This window comes from Mirounga angustirostris, unplaced genomic scaffold (assembly GCF_029215605.1).
Source record: "Mirounga angustirostris isolate CCGP_5_RB_7025 unplaced genomic scaffold, mMirAng1.0.hap1 SCAF_8, whole genome shotgun sequence".
Lineage (NCBI taxonomy): Eukaryota > Metazoa > Chordata > Mammalia > Carnivora > Phocidae > Mirounga > Mirounga angustirostris.
The window spans coordinates 51186801-51208903 of record NW_026991716.1 but is presented as its reverse complement, the minus strand read 5'-3'; the positions used below and the strand labels follow the sequence as shown (position 1 = coordinate 51208903).

At 39.0% G+C, this 22103-nt stretch overlaps 1 long non-coding RNA gene across 1 annotated transcript in view; it reads left to right on the top strand.

Moving 5' to 3' along the window:
• The window catches only part of LOC123837826 (uncharacterized), a 60233-nt gene that overhangs the window by 25851 nt on the left and 12279 nt on the right, over positions 1-22103 (top strand). The gene's annotated exons all lie outside the window — the stretch shown is intronic.

Sequence of the window (22103 nt, the reverse complement as noted above, 5' to 3'; positions counted from 1 at the left end):
GTTGGCATTTGAGTATGTGTGCGCTCTTGAGTTATATAACAAAGCAGCCCACTGGAGGGTCCTTAGAAGGCCAGCTTTGGAGAGACTTTTTTTTTAAAGATTTTATTTATTTATTTGACAGAGAGAGAGAGCATGAGCGGGGGGAGGGTCAGAAGGAGAAGCAGACCCCCCGCCGAGCAGGGAGCCTGATGCGGGACTCGATCCCGGGACTCCAGGATCATGACCTGAGCTGAAGGCAGTCGCTTAACCAACTGAGCCATCCAGGCGCCACCGGAGAGAATTTTTGGACTGGAATAAGGGGACTAGAAATTAAAAAAGCAAAGGGCAACATTAGAAAATACCTGCCTATGGAGTAAGCTTCCTGAGGGAGAATTTTTGTCTACTTGTTCACAGCTGTATCCCCAGAGTCAGAACAGTGCCTGACATATGACTGATGCTCAAAAAATATACATTGGATAAATAAATGCATGAGTTTGAAATCTGTTTAATAATCAATCTCTAAGGGCACCTGCGTGGCTCAGTGGGTTATGTGTATGACTCCTGATTTTGGCTCAGATCATGATCTCAGGGTCGTAAGATCGAGCCCTGTGTCTGGCTCCATGCTCAGCAGAGAGTCAGCTTGAGATTCTCTCTCACCCTCTCCCTCTCCCTCTGTCCCCCACCTCTCTACCCACCCCCCCAACGCTCTCTCTCTTTCTCTCTCTAAAATAAATCTTCAAAAAAATAATCGATCTCTAATACAACATTATAAACAAACTGTAGGAACCTTAGTCTATTATGTAAATATACATATGATAAGACATTGTTAATCATTAATGTTCAGAAAAGGTTGTTTTGTAATTTGATGAATGTTACTTAAATTTTTACTTAAATATCTGAAAAATTTAGTTTTATAAAATTATTGTATATGGTATTTTCTTCTGAAACGTCTCTCTTCTTTTTATTTGTATATCATCATGAAAGGAAATAGGGAAATAATAGGAAAATTGTAATTCTATTGGAAATATTAATTCCAGAAATCAAGTTTTTTTTGTATTTTGACTATAATAGTGAATAGTGAATTCTGTTCCTCTGTGTCAATGACCACAGGAAAAATAGTTTTTCCTTGGATCTCTGTGATATTGAGAAATGTATTTTATGTGAATAACTAGCCACAAAAATAGAATGTAGGAAAACTTTGAAGGCAAATTTGAACTCTGAAATGTATGTGTCTCCATTTCTCTTTCCATTAAAAGGAGATAATGTTAATTTTAAATGTCTGCTTTCCAGTTCCAGTATGTACTAGACAAGCCACTTTGGGTAAAACACATCAGAGTGTTTTCCCATCTGTAAAATAGAAGTAGAAATGACGTATGAGTCGGTTGGTAACATTCTAATATATGTTAAAGCACATTCTACAGTGTAAAGCAAAGTGCACACGTTGATTTTGTCTTGTCCGTATAATATCCAGGGGTCAGCACAAGGCAGCTGCCCTCTTCCCAGGGGATTCCTTTGCTCACCCCCGTGAAGCTGGAGTTAACTGCAGTGTGCATGAGTTTCCTTCTGGGTCAATAGGATTAGTGCAAGAAGAAATAATATGGATGTTAGAACGAGCTGAAGTGAAATGACGAATGCTTAGGTGGTCTAGATGGAATTCAATTATACCGTAATAATAATCTAGGATATTTATGGCATAGTTTTCTAACACAAACTATGTATATGCATGTCTGGAATCAAATGTTTATTTTTCCTAAAGTTTGCCTGCTCTTGACTTATCCTCTCCTTCCCCAAGGTATGGCAAAAGCCATGTTAATCCTTTTCTTATTTCAAACCCTAGAACCACAGATTAGAATGTAAATGCAGAACTTCTAAATCAGAGTCCAGCAGAACTTTGTTTAGCATTAAGTATGCACATTTACTGTTTGGAACTCAGTTCTATAGTATTTGGAAAGGGGAAGGGAAAATGACCATTTTAAAAGTGAGTGATGTAATGATGTAATGTATGGTGATTAACATAACATAGTAAAAATAAAAAAACAAACAAACCTGCATTCATTAAAAAAAAAAAAAGTGAGTGTTAATGACCCATCAGGGGAAGAAACGAGCATTAAAGCGAATGTGAGATTAATTTTATTTATTTATTTATTTATTTATTTATTTATTTATTTATTTATTTATTTAGGGCATGAAGTTGGGGGGACAGAGTGAGAGAAAGAATCTCAAGCAGACTCCATGCTGAGCACGGACCCCAACACGGAGCTCAATCTCATGACCCTGAAATCATGACCTGAGCCAAAATCAAGAGTTAGATGCTTAACCAATCGAGCCACCCAGGCACCCCTGAGACTAATTTTATATTAGTCTGGACTAGATGGAACTTAAAAAAAATTCCAGTATAATTAGCATACAACATTATATTAGTTTCAGGTGTACAATATAGTGATTCGAGAATTCTCTACATTATTCAGTGCTCATCACATGTGTACTTGTAACACCCTTTACCTATTTCACCCATCTCTGCCCCCCATCCACCCCCCGCCCCCCAGTAACCATCAGTTTGTTCTCTATACTTAAGAGTCTGTTGTTTTGTTTGTCACTTTTTTCTTTCTTTGTTTTGTTTTTTAAATTCCACATATGAGTGAAATCATATGGTATTTTTCTTTCTCTGACTTATCTCATTTAGCATCATACCCTCTGGATCCATCCATGTTGTTGCAAATGGGAAGATTTCATTTATTTTATAGATGAATAATATTCCATTGTATATATACCACATCTTTATCCATTCATCTGTTGGTGGAAACTTAGGCTGCTTCCATAATTTGGCTATTGTAAATAATGCTGCAATAAACATTGGGTGCATATATCTTTTCAAATTAGTGTTTTCATATTCTTTGAGTAAATACTCAGTAGTGGAATTATTGGATCATATGGTCGTTCTGTTTTTAATTTTTTGAGGAACCTCCATACTGTTTTCCACAGTGACTACACCAGTTTGCATTCCCCCTAAAAGTGTATGAGGGTTCCTTTTCCTCCACATCTTGGTCAACACTTGTTGTTTCTTATGTTTTTGATTTTAGCCATTCTGACAAGTTGAGGTGACATCTCATTGTGGTTTTGATTTGCATTTCCCTGATTATTAGTGATGTTGAGCATCTTTCCATATGTCTGTTGGCCATCCGTATGTCTTCTTTGGAGAAATGTCTGTTCATGTCTTCTGCCTATTTTTAATTGGATTATTATTTTTGTTTTTGTTTTGAATTGTCTAAGTTCTTTATGTATTTTGGCTACTGACCTTTATTGGATATGTCATTTGCAAATATCTTTTTAGATGGGACTTTTTAATTTTAATACCTGCAAATGACCCCAAATCAATGGGATATCTTCAAAATGAAGCTTAAGGGGTTTGCTGTATTATGAAGGCAGCTCATGGAGAAAAGGAAAACTCTTTCATGTTTGTATTCCACTGAGTTTAGACAGATCCATAAGTTTGTTACATGTGCATTTATCCTCACTACATTTCACAGACATTAAAACTGAGGCCCAACAGACCCAAGATTACATGGCAGGGAGTGGAATCTGTGATTCCAGAGCTGAGGCCCTAACCAGAACCCCGGATTGGTGGTTGAAAGCAAGACTTAAGAATCACAAAGGTAAATGTTCTTAGTGTGGTGTAACACTTTCACATAAGCCAAGGGCAGTTTGTGGGCAGGACTCCTTACAGAAATTATTTACTTTCAGAGGAAAAATCCTTTCATCCTCCAGCCCTTGCAGGGTGGAAATGAGGGCTCAACGATCTTGGAACATCTTAGGCCTTCATTAAAAGTAGTAGTTGTTATTGTTATTGTTATTTTTATTGTTATGTAGTGGAACCCTTGAGAAACCCATTGTAAATAACAAAGAGGATCATTGTGCAGGAAATTTTTAAAACTCAGGTTATAAGATATCGTCATGTCCACTCATGGTTGTTATAGTGGAAGATGGAGAAAAACATCCGGGAAAAGTGAGTTTGTAGAGCATGTTTGAAAGAGAGAAAGAAATGAGACAATAATTTGGAAGAGTAAGCTAAGGTCTAGCTAGGAACAGTTCCATGAAACAAGGGTGGCAAAGGAGGATTCATGGAGACTTAAATGTGGAAAAAGACACAGAAAGTATTTACTTAGTCAAAACAAAGCGGCTGAGGCCATACTGGTTTTGCCAAAATAACTGGATGGAAAATGATCTACCCATTGTTTTGGACTAGACAGTACCAAATAGCTGGTTTGATAGATCTCTTTCTCCTACTACATTGACCAAAATTTTGGCACTGAGTAGATACAACTTAAATCATAGGGCAGGGAGAGGTGCCAGGGGGATCACCTTACAGATACTGTTATTGATTCTAGCTAACAATAATGGCAGTAACTTGAATTTGTATAATTCCTTAAGAAGTATTTTCACGTAAGTGATCTCATTTGTTTGAGACTGATCTCAGTTTGTGTTTTTTGGTAATTCACTGTTACATAGCCTTAAGGAAAAAGTGGTTACTGGGAAAAATAGTTGGTCTTGGAAATTTATTCAGTCCCTAAGACTGGCCCTTCTTCAGGGCTCTGCGGGGGGGGGGGGCGGGCAGTCTTTAATATCAGAATATTTTCTTCTCATCTGTTTATCCTTGTGCCATTTTAATTACTTAACATCTCACAAAGTAAATAGTGTCCACATAGACTAATTAGATAATGAAAATGAGAAACTTTTTTTTTTTAAAGATATTATTTACTTATTTGAGAGAAAGAGAGAGAGAGAGGGGTGAGGGAGGGGAAGAGGGAAAAGAATCTCAGGCAGACTCCTCACTGAGCGCAGAGCCCAATTTGGGGCTTGATCCTAGGACCCTGAGATCACCACCTGGGCCAAAAGTTGGACACTTAACCAACTGCACCACACAGATACCCCTCTGGAAACTTTTCACATCTTCTCTCATAACTAGAGAGGTAATATAGAGAATCAGACTGCCCAGGTTTGAACCCAACCTTTACCTCCTTTCTAGATGTATGAATTTGGGCAATTTACTTACTTAGCTGCTCTGTGCCTCAATGCTCTTATCTTTTTTAAATTTTATTTTAAATATTTTATTTATTTATTTGACAGAGAGAGACACAGTGAGAGAGGGAACACAAGCAGGCTGAGCAGGGAGCCGGATGGGGGCTCGATCCCAGGACCCTGGGATCATGACCTGAGCTGAAGGCAGAGGCTTAATGACTGAGCCACCCAGGCGCCCCTCAATGTTCTTATCTTAAAATGATATGAATTGAAATGAATTCATGGGGTATTCCAGTGGCTCTCAAACTTCAGCAGCATCAAAATCACCTGGAGGGCCAGTCAGTAGCTAGGCGAAGGGACAGAGAATTTGCAGTTCTAACAAGTCCTCAGGTGATACTGAAGCACTCTGAGAACTCTGGGGGTATTCCATGAGTTAATCATGTAATCAAAGTGCTTATCAAAGGATGGGGCAAGTGTTCAATAAATGTTAGTTGTTATTATTCCTGTTGTCCTCCTCGTCCTCATCACTATCATTGTCATCGTCATCAAATAGATGATAGTGCTGTGAGTCAATAGCAAGGGAGTCCCCAAACTCTCCCAGTTAAAATAATAAAGTTTACACAAAATGGAGGCATTTTTCAGCATTCCTGAGCAATTACCAAAGAAGAAACTAAACTGGTATCTATGGCAGGTCTCCCTGTGGGCAGCTCAGCCTGGCTTACCCATACAGCTGTGGAAATAAACCAAGACCAATCAGATGAGAAAAGCAAAGTCTGTTTATTCACCACTTGTGTTTTGGCAGACTCAAAGGCGAAAAGGAAAAAAGAAAGGTTTCGGGTGTGCCCTGATTGGAGGCTGTTGGCAGGAGAAAGCTGTAGGCAGGCTATGTAGAAGTGGGGCATTGTGGGTGATTGGTTAGGGTGTGTATTTGGCTTTCTCTGGTTGGTCTTAAGTTTGAAGCTGTCGGTTCTTAATCAAGTCCTGATCGTTTGGGGCTTATTGTTACAGAGTTTATTGTTGAGCTTTCTGGATTGTCACCAGAGATAGCAATCTGGCTCCCCACACTTTTGACTTATAGCAGGGCTGGCTTCCTGGGTTGTTTATGGTAGATAAGGAGATTGGTTTCCTGGGTAGATTACTGCATGTTGTGGGTCAAAGTTCAGTTTTTACATATGGTCTGGCCATTGTCTATTTTTACATTCAGTCTCAGTGCAGGGACAACCTACAGGGAGAGGAGGTTCTGACTGCATTGACTAGTGATCCAACCCGTGTGGCACTTACAATCTTTACTACAGCTCACACACTGGCTCACTTCTACATCAGTTACTTAGGAGCCTAGTTAGTGTCATCTCTTGGCATACTAGCAAATTAAGACTTACCAAAACCGTGGGGTGCCTGAAAACATGGAGGTGCATGGAGGTCTGCCTTCGGCTCAGGTCATGATCCCAGGGTCCTGGGATTGAACCCCACATCGGGCTCCCTGCTCCACGGGAAGCCTGCTTCTCCCTCTCCCACTCCCCCTGCTTGTGTTCCCTCTCTTGCTGCTTTGTCTCTCTGTCAAATGAATAAATAAAATCTTAAAAAAAAAAAAAAGACTTACCAAAACCAAGGAATAGATTCTATAATTTGCTAAATTATCAGCTAATGCCACTTAACAAGCTTCTTGTTGGCCATGCAGCCATTTTTTTACGGGTAACTACCCAACTTCATCGTAATTTATGCCTAACTTGTGCCTATCTTACTCTGTACGGCTCCTTTAAGCCACCACACCACGGTCTAGAAGTAATAATGACAATTATAACTCACAATTACTGTGTTTTGTGTTTCAGGCTAGAGTGTACAAAAGTGCTTTCCATATGTCATTTCACTTAATCTCCACAGCAATGCTCTAAGGTGGTAAATGATTCGATTGCTCATTTCCAATGTGTGTGTGGGATGTGATTCCCCCACACCAACAGGAAATTCTAGGGACACCAGCTGGGTGTCTGACAGTTTCACTCAATTCTGACTTTATCTACTCCGAGATAATGTCATATCCCACTCGGTAAGAGGTCAGTCCTACAAGACTGCCTCCCTCCAATGCTTCAGATGCCAATCACAAGCCCAGGCTGTTACCCATACTTCTGACTGACTGGCTATAAATCCGAGGTTCCCATGACTCCCTCCTTGGGTTCTATTCATTTGCTAAAGCAGCTCACAGAACTCAGAGAAACATTTTACTTACGAGATCACTGGTTTATTAAAAAAAAGGATGTAACTCAGGAACAGCCGGATGGAAGAGATGCATAGGGTGAGATAAGCAGAAGCAGCACAGAGCTCCCATGTCCTTTCTAAACACACTGCTCCCCAGCACCTCCATGTTTTCATCATCCTGAAAGCTCTCCAAACATCCTCATTTTGAGTTTTTATGGAGGCCTTATTACATAGACATGATTGATTAAATCATTGACCATTGGCAATTGACTCCAGTCCCTTTGCACTCCCAGAACCTCAGAGGGGTGGGGTTGAAAGTTTCCACCCTCGACCCTCTAATCCTGCTTGGTTCTCCTGGCAACCAGACCCCTCCTTGGGTGCGTTCCAAAAGCTACCTCATTAACATAACAAAAGACACCTATAGCTCTCTTATCACTTGGGAAATTCCAAGGATTTTAGAAGCTCTGTTCCAAATGGGGATGAAGACCAAACAAATCACAATACCACAGGTGGGTGATGTATATGTTCCTTTTTTATTTTTTTATTTTTATTTTTTGGTAAGTAGGCTCCACACCCAGCATGGAGCCCAACACTTGGCCCTGAGATCAGGACCTAAGCTGAGATGCTTAACTGACTGAGCCACCCAGGCACCTGGTGATAAATTCATTATCTTGATGGGGTGATGGCTTCATAGGTTTATGTGTTTGTCAAAATTTATTAAATTGCACACTTTAAACTTGTGCAGTTGATTGTATGTCAGTTATGCCTCCATAAAACTCTTTCGAAAAATTAAAAAAGTGAAACCATAAGTTGGAGGAAAACATGGCAATTTCTGATCTCAGAGTGGGCATTATACATAAGTGCAAAAAAAGTACCATAAAATGAAGAAAAGTTTAAAAGATTTAACTACATTAAAACCTATTAAGGAAAACACAACGGAAAGAAAATTAAAGGCCAAATGGTAAATTGGTAAAATATTGACCAGTATTCCACACATATGTCCTTAAAATTTTTATTTATTTATTTATTTATTTTTTTAAAAGATTTTATTTATTTGACAGAGAGAGATACAGCAAGAGAGGGAACACAAGCAGCGGGAGTGGGAGAGGGAGAAGCAGGCTTCCCGTGGAGCAGGGAGCCCGATGTGGGGCTCAATCCCAGGACCCTGGGATCATGACCTGAGCCGAAGGCAGACGCTTAACGACTGAGCCACCCAGGCGCCCCTGTCCTTAAAATTTTTAAAGTATGAAGAGTTTTTACAGAGAAATTAGAGAACTGAGAACATAGAAATTGATTAATGAGCAAAGGACATGAATAGGCAATTTGTAAAAGGAGAAATACAAATAGTTAAGAAACATCTAGAAATGTTTTCCTAATCCCATAAATGCAAATTAAAACGGAACAGGGTGATGATGTCACATCTACCTAGGGAATTAACATGAACTTTTAAAAAAACTGATGTGATCGGTGTTGAGAATGGTGATAAAGAAAAAGACAGCTTCGGAGGCAGTTTGGTGGCAGGTATTATAAGCCCTAATCTTTTGAGCTAAAAATTCCACACCTGTAATATATCCTAAGAAAATAATTCCTATATAGGAAAAAAATGTTTTACCCAAATCACAACTAAGTTTGATAACTAAATGATTTTTTGTGCATTTTTCTGAATTTATCCTACCACATTGTTGATTGTCTGAGATCATTCTTCCCAGCTAAGAGCTTGTATTCTAATACTTAAGGAGCAATTGCTATCAAATGTTATTTTTCTTGATGATTTTACATTGTTAGATAAGGAATATATTTACTATTACTATTAACTGATGCTTTTTTCCAGTGTTTTAGAAATGTTAACACTGTATTTTCTGTGTCCATTTTGCAAATAGTTTTATTTCCATAATGCAGCAGGCAATTTGGTTTATACTAAAAATCCAGCTTAATAATTTCCAAATTTACTTGGAATAATTTCCAATAATTCCAAATTATTTCCAAATAATTTTAAATTTTAACATTAAAATTTTCAATTTAAATCAATGAATTACATTTTCTTAAATATGAGTGGTATATTTTGAGATCAATATACATTTATATTCAGAGAACTGACTTTCTTTTTATAATCTAGCAAACCAAATATCCTTCTCGACTTCCAGTGATTTTAAGATGTAATAGGTTCTATTGAAGAGAAAACTTTTAAAAAGGCAGATCATAATTTTTATTTTTATGAAATTATTTTGCTGTGTGTGGTGTTTGATGGTCAAATGACCTACAGAGAAGCTTCATGAGTAAGATCTTTAAAGGTTCTATCCGCGAAGAAAATTGACTTTGTGGTGTTTATTTACACCATGCTGAAATGACAGTGGTCTAGACTATCCTAAGAATCACTGGCCAATATGTGCAATTTTTATTAAACTTAGCTCAGGAATCTGGGACCCTATGCCCCATATATGCTAAGACAGAAGGAGACTATCTGAGATTCATCCACGAGTTTTATGCATTCCAAGTTTGTGACAGCATTACCTACACCTGTGACTTACGTTCGTGGGACTAGTTAGGCAAGATGGCTACATAATTTGTTGGGTGCACGTTCTCAGCTGCGTAAAGAGAACTTATTTCCTGACAAACCACCCTTTTCATTTCCTCTCACCTCTGAACTAAACTGTTGTAAAGATAGAGATAAAAAAATCAGCTGCCCTATATTCAGGCAGTAATAATAAAAATCAAGGTAGGAAATGGTCCAATGTAGTTGTACAGATTTGGCTTTTGACTAGTTACTAATGTGAACATTTCCTGACTTCATCCACGCTGACTTCCTTGTTTCCCTGTCTCCTCCCCTACAGCTTTGCAGCTCGGGTAGAGCTCACAGAACCAGGGAACTGGGGAGGGTGGTGCTCATAATTATCAGATGTGTGTGAGTGTTGTGTATGATGATATGCACACAAAATACTAAGAAGTTAGTCCTTACAGTTAAAGAACCCTTAAACTTGAAATGGCAGTAGATATAAGTCATGTAATAATCATCGTGATAATAGCTATTGTTTTTGAGCCTGTGTGCCTCATGCTATGATAAGCCATTGGTAAATAGCTATTGCTTTTCTTATTTGAAAGATGAGAGAGCTGAGATTAGGGAGGTTAGATCACTTGCTCTATGTCATACAGCTAGTAGGTGGCCAAGCTAGGATTTGAACCCAGGTTCGTTCTGTTCTTAAACCCAGGGTCTGACTAGATGACCTTTTCTTTTCAGAACTGTGTCTGTGAAGCAGGAGTCTTGTTGCTGGTGGAGGATTTGGATTCATCCAGCCAAGTGATCATGGAGTAGCAGACTATGAGCTCAGCAGAGTTTGCTGTTTAGTATTTTTCTCCCTACTTACTGTTCGATAGTACGCTTTTCAGTTATATATTGTAAAATAGTAGGTGGGAAAACATACAGGAATAGTAGAGTTCAATCTTTACAAAGAATTACAGACAACTTCTTGAAAGAATTTGAGTTGTTTTTTTTTTTAGGAAATAATTCTGAGCCTTTATAGTTAACAATTCCACAAGGTGATTTTCTTAGGCTCTAAAGTGTTTCTGCCTTTGACATGATTGCAAATGTATTGCTTTCATCAAATTGAAAGAGGTTTGGTCTTTCTGTGACTCACATTAATGCTTTACTGGTGACTTATTAATTCTACAGTATTTCCTGGGGCTTTGGGGATTTTGTGGAAAACATGACAAGCAGAGTCTCTATTTGATTTTTTTTTCCAAGTGTAATTACCTCTCTTGAGAACGGGACTTCATCTTAAAATTAACAGCAAATGAAGAGACAATTATACACTGGCCTTGGTAGTGTATAAAAAAGCTATTCTGTGTTGTACCTAGAATTCAGTATGCATTGTAGGATATCAAATTTGAAATGGGATAGATTTTAAAATATTTAAGAGTCTTTAACTGAAAAGAACTCATATTTTAAAAATAGTTGACCTTAAAAGTATTTGAAACTCTCACTGTGAAGACAAGTTTATATACTTGGTTTATGTAACTATCAATTTATTTTGACTCATGTAATTAAAGATCTGAGAAATAATTAAAGAATTGGGGTGGGGGGAGGGAGTAAATTGGGAGCCTCTTGAAATACAAACATTTAAAATGTTCCTAAAGGGAAAACATTTTCCATATTTGATGTTGAAAGTTGGAGGATAAGAGAGTAAAGGGGAGTTTTCACTGGTAGAAGATAAAGAGGGGCATTTTGCAAAATGTGATACCGAGCTAAGCCAAATCCGTGTTGAGAAAGGCGTGCGGCTGTCTTTCTAGATGAGAAGTTATTAAACCTGTGGTCATACTGGGCCGTTCACAGAAAATTAAGGCTCTAATGAGAAAATGTTCAGACCTGTGGCAGGGGAAGAGGTTGTGACCTTTGGAAAGCACGTCTGCTTAACTTAGACAAAGCAGGATTTAAAGACATTATATAGTTAGGGCTATTAGAAAAGATGACTCATATTAATTCTTCAGTAACTTTCTAGAAACCATGTGATTATGAGTCATAGAAAATGAATTATTGGATTCATTCTGGTGTGAATATAACCAGAAAGTGGGTTGGACAAATTTATATATTGTAACAACTACTGGGTTGCATTTCCAAGTCACTTTTGCCTGTAAAATGGGGAAAATGTGCTTTTTAATTTTAATGCAAGTAGCAAATGACCCAAATCCTAATTGCACAGTGGGCAGCCTGACCCCATATTTATGGGATTGTACTCTGTCTTCTTTATATTTCGTAAGATAGCAAGTTGATTCCTGATTACTAACTTCTCTCTTTGTAACATGACTCTTCTCAGCTGCATGTGCTGGATTTGTGGCCGGGCCTTGTGCTATGTGGATGATTGTTGTTGTTCCTCACAAAGGTCCTAGGATAAGTACTGTGATCATGTCCATTTACATTTTGAAGAAACTGAAGCTCTTAGGACAGTAACTGGCCCAAGAGTATCTAGTCACTAGCTGGTAAAGCCTGGATTTGAGCGTAGGCCTGTTGGATTGGTTGAGTTCACCCTCAACCACTATTCCAAGATGGCCACAATTCTATGAAAATTTCCAGGTGCCTCATTGACTTCAGACCACTCCTTCTTGCCTTGAACTCCTGTACCTACTGGCTTTAGCTGCTGACCTGTTACCTGATATTTTTTCTTCACCATGGGTAGGCTTCTGGAAAAATGCCCATTTCCTTGTTTTTGAATCCATTACTTTAGTTTTTTCCATTCCTTAGGCCAAACTGTTTTATTCTAGTATTTGTTTCGGCCGTGCATATACAAAGTGTTTTATTCTATTGTTGAAATTCACTGCAGACCATGTGGCATGAGATTCACATTTTTGCTTACTTCTAATGAAATAAGATAATTTTTTATTTCTGCTCACATGTACACACAAATTTCTGAAATCCAGAGCTCATTTAAAGCTGTCGGAGTTTTAAAGTATTTACAGAGCTTTAGAACATTTGAAGAAAACATGTAATATTAAGAGGTTCACAAAAACAAAATCAAAGTAATGAAGTTTTATATCATCCACTGTAAATTAGAATGTTTAACTTGATCATATTGGTTTATATAAAAAGGAAAAATAATCCATTCTGAATTCTGAAGATGCATGTATGTCCACAAACCATTTCCTAAATATGTAATTAGAATGGAAGGATTTCCCATTTTCTGTTAAGATTTCCCTCTATCAAGTCCAGATGTCCAGTGGAAGTAAATTTTAGGGATAGTTTTGATGTGCCTGTCTAGTCTCAATTAAAACTAAATCACTCCTATATTGATTACTGTTTTTCCTGATTGAGTCAAGATAGAAATATGTGTTTTTAACTGAACGGATGAGTTGCATTAACAGTTATTTTATGAAAGATTTTTCAGAATTTCCTGTCTAACTTAAATAGTTACTTTGCTAGCAATACATGTTTTGAAGAATTCTTAGAATTGTTTCAACTGATCACCATGTAAGATTGTTAACCAGAGATAAAGACAGGGCTGTTATTTTGATTTGTGATGCAGTATCACTAAGTTAAAATTAGATTAGTTTTTACAATCTTTCCTCAGGCAAGATTTAAGAGCCTAGTGAAATAAGGAAGAAGGTAGTTTTTTTTTTTTTTTTTTAGATTTTATTTATTTTTTAGAGAGCGAGCGAGAGAGAAACAGCATGAGAGGGGAGAGGGTCAGAGGGAGAAGCAGGCTCCCCACTGAGCCGGGAGCCCGATGTGGGACTCGATCCCAGGACCCTGGGATCATGACCCGAGCCGAAGGCAGACGCTTAACCATCTGAGCCACCCAGGCGCCCAGAAGGTAGTTTTATGTAAGGGAAAAAGATTGGGTATGCTAGGGCCCGTGTTGCAGCTACTTCCTGAAATGGGGAATTGTGATTATCCTGTTGCTTCTAACTCAATACATTTCTATAATTTCCCAGGTTTGAATTAATATATATGAATTATAAATTATATTTTTAATATAAATTTAAGCTAACTGAAGAATCAGTTATTAAAAATACTGCCATTGATTACTTTCAGAAAGATCAAAAGAGTTTCAAAATTTAATTATCTTTCAGTTTGATATATATACACTTAATTAAAATGTGTGAAGAACTTTGATAACGAAAGATAACATATCTAATCAAATATGACATTAAAATACAATCATGTGTTTCCCCAGATTGCCCTTGCCTTGTGTTAAAATTCTTAATCAGTTATCACAACTAATGTAACTAAATATTTGTTGGGAGAATGACACCATCATATAGAATATCTCAATTATTATATTAATATGGTAGAAGTGGGTGGGGTGCCGTTCCATGGTTGTCCAGATGTGGTGGGACATCTGGTTCTGTCTCATTTTCCCTAGATCAGGTATAAGGGTGGGTCTGTCTTCCATGCTACTGTCATTTTCCTGTCCAGGTGTCCAGGGCCATGTCATGTTCAGGGACAGTGAATGGAGAGATTGTCCTTCTAAGGGAGTGCTAAGTGATGTGTTAGCTCTAGGAACTGGATGCTGACTGTTGGGCTAACAGAGACATCCCTAAGTTCATGATTATTTGATCCCTGAGGGTTTCTCTTCGACCCAGTAAGTGTTCAGTCACCACTGCTTTGAGGAAAGTATAAAGCAGTGAACAAATGTGGTAACTTCTTGAGTTCTAAGCATCGTAAGGTAGAGGGACTCAGCTTCAAAGTGGCAAAGCGAGCTTTTCCTGCCCCTAGACCGGAGAAAAGAGATAACAGGCTAGTAAAGAGGGGAAGCCACCCAGACCAGAGAAGAGTGAGGATGAGAGATCTTTAGTTGCCTCAGGCACAAGCACCAAATCAGTGCCCAGTTCCCCTTTCCACTGTAGTCCAGTGAGCAGCCCGAGTGTTGCCTTGGTTTGTCCAGTAGGAACGGCATTCCTCTGTGCCTCAACACGTTCCATAGGATTTACCTGGCATCTTGGGTTAAATATAAACTTGAGCAAAGGATTAAGTCTTTCATCTATTGCCAACTACCTAAGTTATACAGAGAATTAAGGGCTAACTAAATGGAATATCTCTGGTAAATTAAGGGATTCTAAGAATCAGAGGCAGAAACTGCTAGAGTTCACTTGGTGCACTGGGGAACAGTAGTATAGTGTTTGTGAAGAACTATGAAGGGTCTGAGATCTTATCTCCTTCAAGTTCACAAATTAGCCTGCCACAGTTTTGATGATGGCAGAAGGCACTTCTAGGTCAGAGACAAAGGATTTTATTACTCAGAGCACAGCAAGTAACGTGTTTGTGTTAGTTCTCTTTGTCCAAAGTTCCCCTGGGAACTTTATAGGCCAAAGTGTTAGGTCCAGATTGGTGCCTATACATCAGGAGAGAAACCCTGAACTTAGGGAATACGATTTTTAAAAAATGGGCAGCAAGCATACCTACTCTTTGTTCTTGAGGGAGGTACCATTTCTAATTTCTACGACTGATCAGTATATAAATATCCATGAAAATACAATCTGGAGCAAAGGCAATTGGTGCCTCTGCTTGTAAGATATGCAGAAACATGAGAGACCCATGGAGAATTGATTCCTAACTATGTTGTGATGCAGATGGTGTTTTTTTTTTGTGTGTGTGTGTTTTTTAAAGATTTTATTTGTTTTTAAAGTAATCTCAATACCCAACGTGGGGTTCGAACCCACAACCCTGAGATCAAGAGTCACATGCATGCTCCACAGACTAAGCCAGCCAGGCTCCCTGAAGGTCCTGTTTAATTAGAAGTTTTGCAATTTTTATCATTTCTGTACTCCTAGTAGATGAGCCACTTAATGTACTGTCTGTAAAATTTGGTTTCCTTGTCTGCAAAATTTAGTATCCATTCAGCTAATATATATTGAATGCTCCCTGTGTCCAGGCACTGTTTTAGGCACTTGGAATAAAGCAGTAAATAAAGTAGATGAAAGTCCCTCTCCTATGGAGTTTACATTTTGCTGGTATATAACAATGATTTTAAAAATTCAGAAGATGCTAATGCTCCGGGAAAAAAAAATAAAGCAGAGAAGGGGGAAAGAGAATCCTGGGTGGAGTGATGGGAGAGAGTGCATTGTTCTTTTAGAAAAGTTTGTTAGGCTTTTGTGGTAAGGTGACAATTGAACAGAAGTCTAGAAGAAGTGAAGGTACAAGCCGTGAGGACATTAAAGGAAAGAGATTTCCAGGTAAAGGAGACCCTGAGATGGGTCCTGGTTGGTGAGGTGCAGAAATAGCAATTCCAGGCCGTGTGGCTGGAATGGAGGGAGAGGATGGAAGAAGCAGGAGGTAATGTTAGAGAGTGGTGTGTGTGTGTGTGTGTGTGTGTAAATAATTTAAGACACAAGTACAGACAACTTCAAGAAGTTTTATTGAAAAATAGGCCCAAGAAATGGGATAGTAGGTAGTGGGGTCAATACTAAATACATACTTTTTAAAGATGGGAACATTTACAGAATGTTTGTATGTTTATCTTCTTTAATCCGTTAGAGAAGGAAAAAATGACTGATGTCAGAAAAGGAATGGCTGAGAAGGTAAGAGGGAAAGGATCTGGTGTACACAGGGAAAGGTTGGCCTTAGATACAAGACTGACGGTAACAGGAATGAAGGCAGAGAATGTGGGCGCAGGTGCAGGATACGTGGGTGGTGGTGGTTGTGAGTGAGCATGGCAGTTTTCTCCTGATTTAGTTTCTTTTTTCCCCTGAAAGAGAAATTGGAAGTATGGTCATCAGCTGAGAGTAAAGAGGCAGGTGAAGCTGTTGAAGGTCTGAGAACCAAACACTGATGAGGAAGAGTTTAAGGGAATGGGAGAGAAAATGTGCTAGCGAGCATATTTGGATTTCCGGGTAGCACTAAGAGCTAGTGGACACATATTTAATTTAAGAGCCATTGGGTGATTGAATATTTGTCTTTAGTCATGTTTAGCTTCACAGGTATGGGGTTAGGATTAGGCAGAGCTAGATTTAACCAGAGTGACAGTTGTACTAAGACAGTGTAATGAAGAAGGCATGAGACCTGAGGCTCCATGCAAGGGTGTACTTATAATGATGGAACATGGATATTGAAGAAGGTGGGTGATGAAGGCAGCAAGTAACAGTGGAAAGTAGAATTAAGGGATCGTGTATCTGTTGTCATTGAAGTGCTTTGCGGGGTGCGGGGGCAGAAGAGCTAGAGGGATTGAGCTGGGGAGATAAGAAGTGGTGGTCCAAAAATGCAATTTTGAAATTGAGATCATGGAGAGATTCCTGTTTGTGATGGCAGATAAGCCAATGATAGGACCATGGGGGTGGGGAACTGAGATCATATGGAGGACATGGTCAACTGTGGAGAGAAGAGAGGTCGAGGGATTGAGCGTCTGGAATATTGGAAGAATCATCCACATGGATTTTGAAATTTCTAGAAGTTACAAAAGGAGAAACTGATATACAAGGAACTAAAATCCTTACACAATTAGGAGGACCCACCCAGGTGTTTGCAGCTGGTTGCCACAAGGAGGCACTGTGGGGGTTGCAGCAGAAAGCCATAGTGTTACTGCAAGAATTAAAGACATGGACATTTTTACAACAGTTTGCATGGTATTAGGCTCATGGTAAAGCTCAGTAAGTCATCTCTGAACTTGTTTTAGTTCTGACATGGAAAGAGCTTGGAAGTCATCACTCCCATCCTTACACGGAGAAAAAGCTGAACAAACTGAAAATCAATGACTTTTCATGATTCATCTAAGAACTGAGCTTGTGGGGCAAACTGACACCCTGAGATGTGGAGAGAGATGAATTCAGATGTTCACAGGTGAATTGAGACAGGTGCATTCGGACAGTCACAGCTGAGACTGGCTTAACTGGAGCAGAAGTCACTAAAGCCATAAACTGGTAGGAACACTTAGATGATCATTTTGAGGAATTGCCAGAGGTTGAGTGTGTACTAGCATGACGGTGAGAAACTCCAGGGGGCTGCAGTCTTCAAATCCTATGTGACCCTTCTGGAGAAGTCCTGTGCCTCAATGACTAGAATAGGCTTACAATATGGATATCCTGCAACAGTGTGCTACTCAAAATTTTTAATGTCAAATCTCTTAGTATTTGTATAACACTATAATTCTTTTTTTTAAATAAGAATAATCTGTTTGAAAATACGTATTTTTAATTGGAGTTTTTCTTAGCAAGCATGTAACAAACTTATGACCCCTTTGCAGTTCAAGGATATGCTCATGCACTTGCAAGATAGTATCATGTGCAAAAAGAAAATTGGTTAGCAACGACAGCAGTTACTGTGGGTGTGCTTTTAAGCTCCTTTTTCAGGGGCAGGATAAAGGACCCAATTAGTCCAACTCAGGTAATTGAAAAGTTCTATGTGCAAAAATAGAGAAAGACAAAGGCAGAGGCAAGAGAAGGGAAAGAGGAGGAGAGAGAGGAGGGAGAGAGGGAGAGGGGAAGAGAAATCTCAAAGGAAGCTAGGAATAGCCTCTAAAAAGCAGGAACTGTAGTTTGGAAATGGGAAAGATTCAAGATTCAACCCACATTTAAAGATAGGCTTTTCTAATGCCCCCCACAGCCCCCAGCAGCAGGCATCCAAGATCATCACTCTTTAGTTTCTTCTCATGTATATCCCTGCAATCAATGGACTGATTCTCTCCAAGGGTATAAATTTAAATTTCAGAATGAGAGAATCTTGTTGGTGCAACCAGTCAGCCCTGACCACATTTTGTGTAGAACTTTTATATTGGCCGGTCAGGCTATGGGTTATCTGCTTTTGTGGGATGCAGTCAAGGGGAGGAAGGTAGTCCTGCCGAGTGGGGAGGACTATCACAGGTGGACACAGGCACCCTGCCCAAGGAATAGCCCCTTCATGAGGAAATATCCTTTAAAAGGAACTGAATGTAGCTGTCTTGTATTGTATAGTCTGATATCTGGATAAAAAGGAAAGAGTCCATTATTTGAGTTTATCTTCATGAATTTGTCTTGTTTATAATCAGTCAAAATGCCTACATTTATCATCATGCTGGCATTAAATAATTCCCAATTGCATTGATTTCTTTTTTTTTTAGTTTGTATTCTGTGTTTGCAGTGACACCCCATAATACTGGCAGTGTTCAGAGAGTCAATTAATTACATCATGTTTACAGGCGATCACCATAGGATAAAATGCCAAGGTCCTAAAGGATCTATGTTACTGTATTGCCCTCTAGTGGTATGCTCTTGGGTTTACAGTTACTGTACTGCCATATGTAGAAAGCAACCTTGGGCACTAATTCAGAGTTAAAGGGAAACTCTGCTTCTGTCCATTTAGAGAATGCATCGAGTACAAGCCATAATATCACAGTATCTATCTATTTCTTACTGTGGGAAATGACAAACTAGGCTCATCAAACTCTAATAGAAGATCTTGAGTTGGAGACCATGGAAGCTGAGTGTTTTAAACCTTAGAAACTTTTTGATATATAATTCTGATATTGTTAGAATTATGTAACGTTAGGAATGGAACAAAGTTTGAGACCGTTAAATCCAACCCAGTCATTTTACACTTGAGAAAACAAGCTTCAAGATTTAAATATGTTAGGCAATTTGCTGCAAATAGTTTACAGTAGAACTGAGCCTAGAATCCAAGTTTCCTGCCTCCCAGGCAGGCAATCTTTCTTTCATAAAACCAAAATATTACAATTACATTTATTTAGTGGGAAGATGGCTCAAGGTCCAGGCTGTTATCAAAACAAAAGCAAAACCAAAAAACCAAAAAACGTGTGATATACTAAAAAGGAAAATTAATGTATGAGTTATTTGAAGGAAAGGGAGGATATATGCTCTTTCTCTTTTAGGAAAAGAATACAATTTGAAAACTTTATTCTTTTTATTAATTCCATAGCATTATTTCTGGGCAAAGCAGGAGAGAAGAGAAAATAGGCTGGATAAGGCAGAGGCAAGTGGGGGAGGGTATACAGGAATGCCTCTATCCATGTTTCTTTTTTTTTTTTTTTTAAGATTTTATTTATTTATTTGACAGAGAGAGAGACAGTGAGAGAGGAAACACAAACAGGGGGAGTGGGAGAGGGAGAAGCAGACTTCCCACTGAGCAGGGAGCCTGATGCGGGGCTCGATCCAAAGACCTTGGGATCATGATCTGAGCCAAAGGCAGATGCTTAATGACTGAGCCATCTAGGCGCCCCACCTCCGTCCATGTTTCTGACCTTAGGTGCTCATTCTTATTCAAAGAATAAGTTATGTGGGTGACTAGGTTGGGGTAGCCATTCCCACTTTATCAGTGATCTGAATGGCTATTCAATGGACTGAATTGTGTCCCCCACCAAATTCACATGTTGAAGCTCTAACCACCAATGTGACTATATTTGGAGGCAGGACCTATAAGGAGGTAATTAAGGTTAAATGAGGTCATAGGGTGGGTCCCTAATCTGATAGGACTCTCTTCTTATGTGAACAGAGAGAAAGAGAGAGATATCTGTCTCCCCATCATGCAAAGACACAGCCCAAAGACGCTATCTACAATTCTGGAAGAGTTCTCACTAGAACCCAACCATGCTGGCACCTTGCTATTAGTATTTTGTTTTAATTTTGCAAATTTTGGAAACTAAGGCTCAGAGGGTAACTCGCCATCCTTCTAAGTGGTGGAACAACAAATCAAATCAAGTTTTGTGTGATTCTGAAACCCCAAATCATCGCAGCCCACTCTACTTTGGCCATGTTAGCGTCTTACCAGCTGCCTTCAAGCCGCACTCTGCTCCTCCACCTCACCTAAAGTGATTCTGAGAAATCCATGGAGGTTTACCAAGCATGCTGCAGTACTCACAACAGTTAAAGACATGCGCCACGTGGCCAGTCTTCCCAGTACGGGAGGCTGTGAATTCAACATCCTTACTGACTTCTCTGATGCTTTTGCCACTGAGGACCATACCATCCTTGTAAACCTCTCTTCTCTTGGTTTCCTTGATACCCATTTATATTGGCTATCTTTTTTCCTACTTAACTCTTCCTACCTTGTCCCTCGAGGGCATGCTTTGTCCCTTGATGTACCTTAGTAGCATTGATGTGCCCCCAAATGGTATTGCTGTTTTTTGGGGCAATCTCATGTCCTATGTATTATTTTATTTCTTACTACCACTCATATTCTTTGGCCTTCCAAGTAACTTTCTCTTTCTTTCTTTTTGGTCCTGAAATCTCTCCTGAACTTCAGTTCCATGTATCAAGGATCTGCTGGGTGTTTCTATCTGAATCTCTGACAGATACTTCAAAACAAATTATACATCTGAACTTAGAAGTTTTCATTCAATGAATATTCTTACTCAAACTCACCATTCCCTAAAAAATACCCAACATCCTCTCAGTCACCCAAGCAAGAAAGCTGGAAGTCAGTTTCAATTCTTTCTTCTACCCCTTCTTCTGTAATCCAATCAATCATCAAATTCTATGTTTTATCACCAAAACAATCACAGACTCCATCCCTTCTCTTTTTCCCTATGCCATTATTCTAGTTCAAGGGTTCATTGCTTGCCTGCATTAACCTTGTAACTCATCTTTTTGTTTCCATTATTTACCCACTTAAATCTTTCATACAGCAGATAGACTGAATAATCTAAAATGCAAATATGACCAGTTGCAAAAGAGAAAATCGTCTCTAAAACAAGGTGCATATGGTCCTCGTAATCTAGATGCTGCCTTTCCTTCCAGTCTCATCTGCCGTCACCTTTACAGTACACATCATATTCTAGGTTTGCTAAATTTTGTCTAGTTCCCCGTTCACATAATTTTGCTATGGGTTCATTATGTTCTTTCCTCTGTCCAAAACCCATTACTCTTCCCACCTCTTAGCCCTCATCACTCAGCAAGAATAATGCCTATCATGACTCATTTTTTCAAAACACAGTTGAGCTGTCACTCCCACCAAGAAGCCATCCTGATATCCCATTAGGCTAGATGATTTTTCTCTGTGCTCACATAGAGTCGTGAACATTCCTCTGCCATTGGATCTACTACTGTAGTTACATGTCTGTCTTCCTTATTTGCTCCTCAGTGGGAGTGGAGTCAGGAGTCAGCCCAATGTTTAATGAGTCTTGTCAAGTGTTTGTTAAACTGAAGTTTTTTAAGGGCAAATTTTTTTTCAGTCCGAGCCTTCAGTTTCAATATTTTGTGGTTCAGGGGTGCCTGGGTGGCTCAGTTGTTAAGCGTCTGCCTTCAGCTCAGGCCATGATCCCGGGGTCCTTGGATCGAGCCCTGCATTGGGCTCCCTGCTCCACGGGAGGTCTGCTTCTCCCTCTCCCACTCCCCCTGCTTGTGTTCTCTCTCACTGTCTCTCTCTCCTCAAATAAATAAATAAAATCTTTAAAAAAAATCTTGTGGTTCACTAATTATTTTTACAGACACATATATAAACAGATGTATATATTATTTTAATTATAATTATTAATTATATAATATGATTAATTATATACATATAT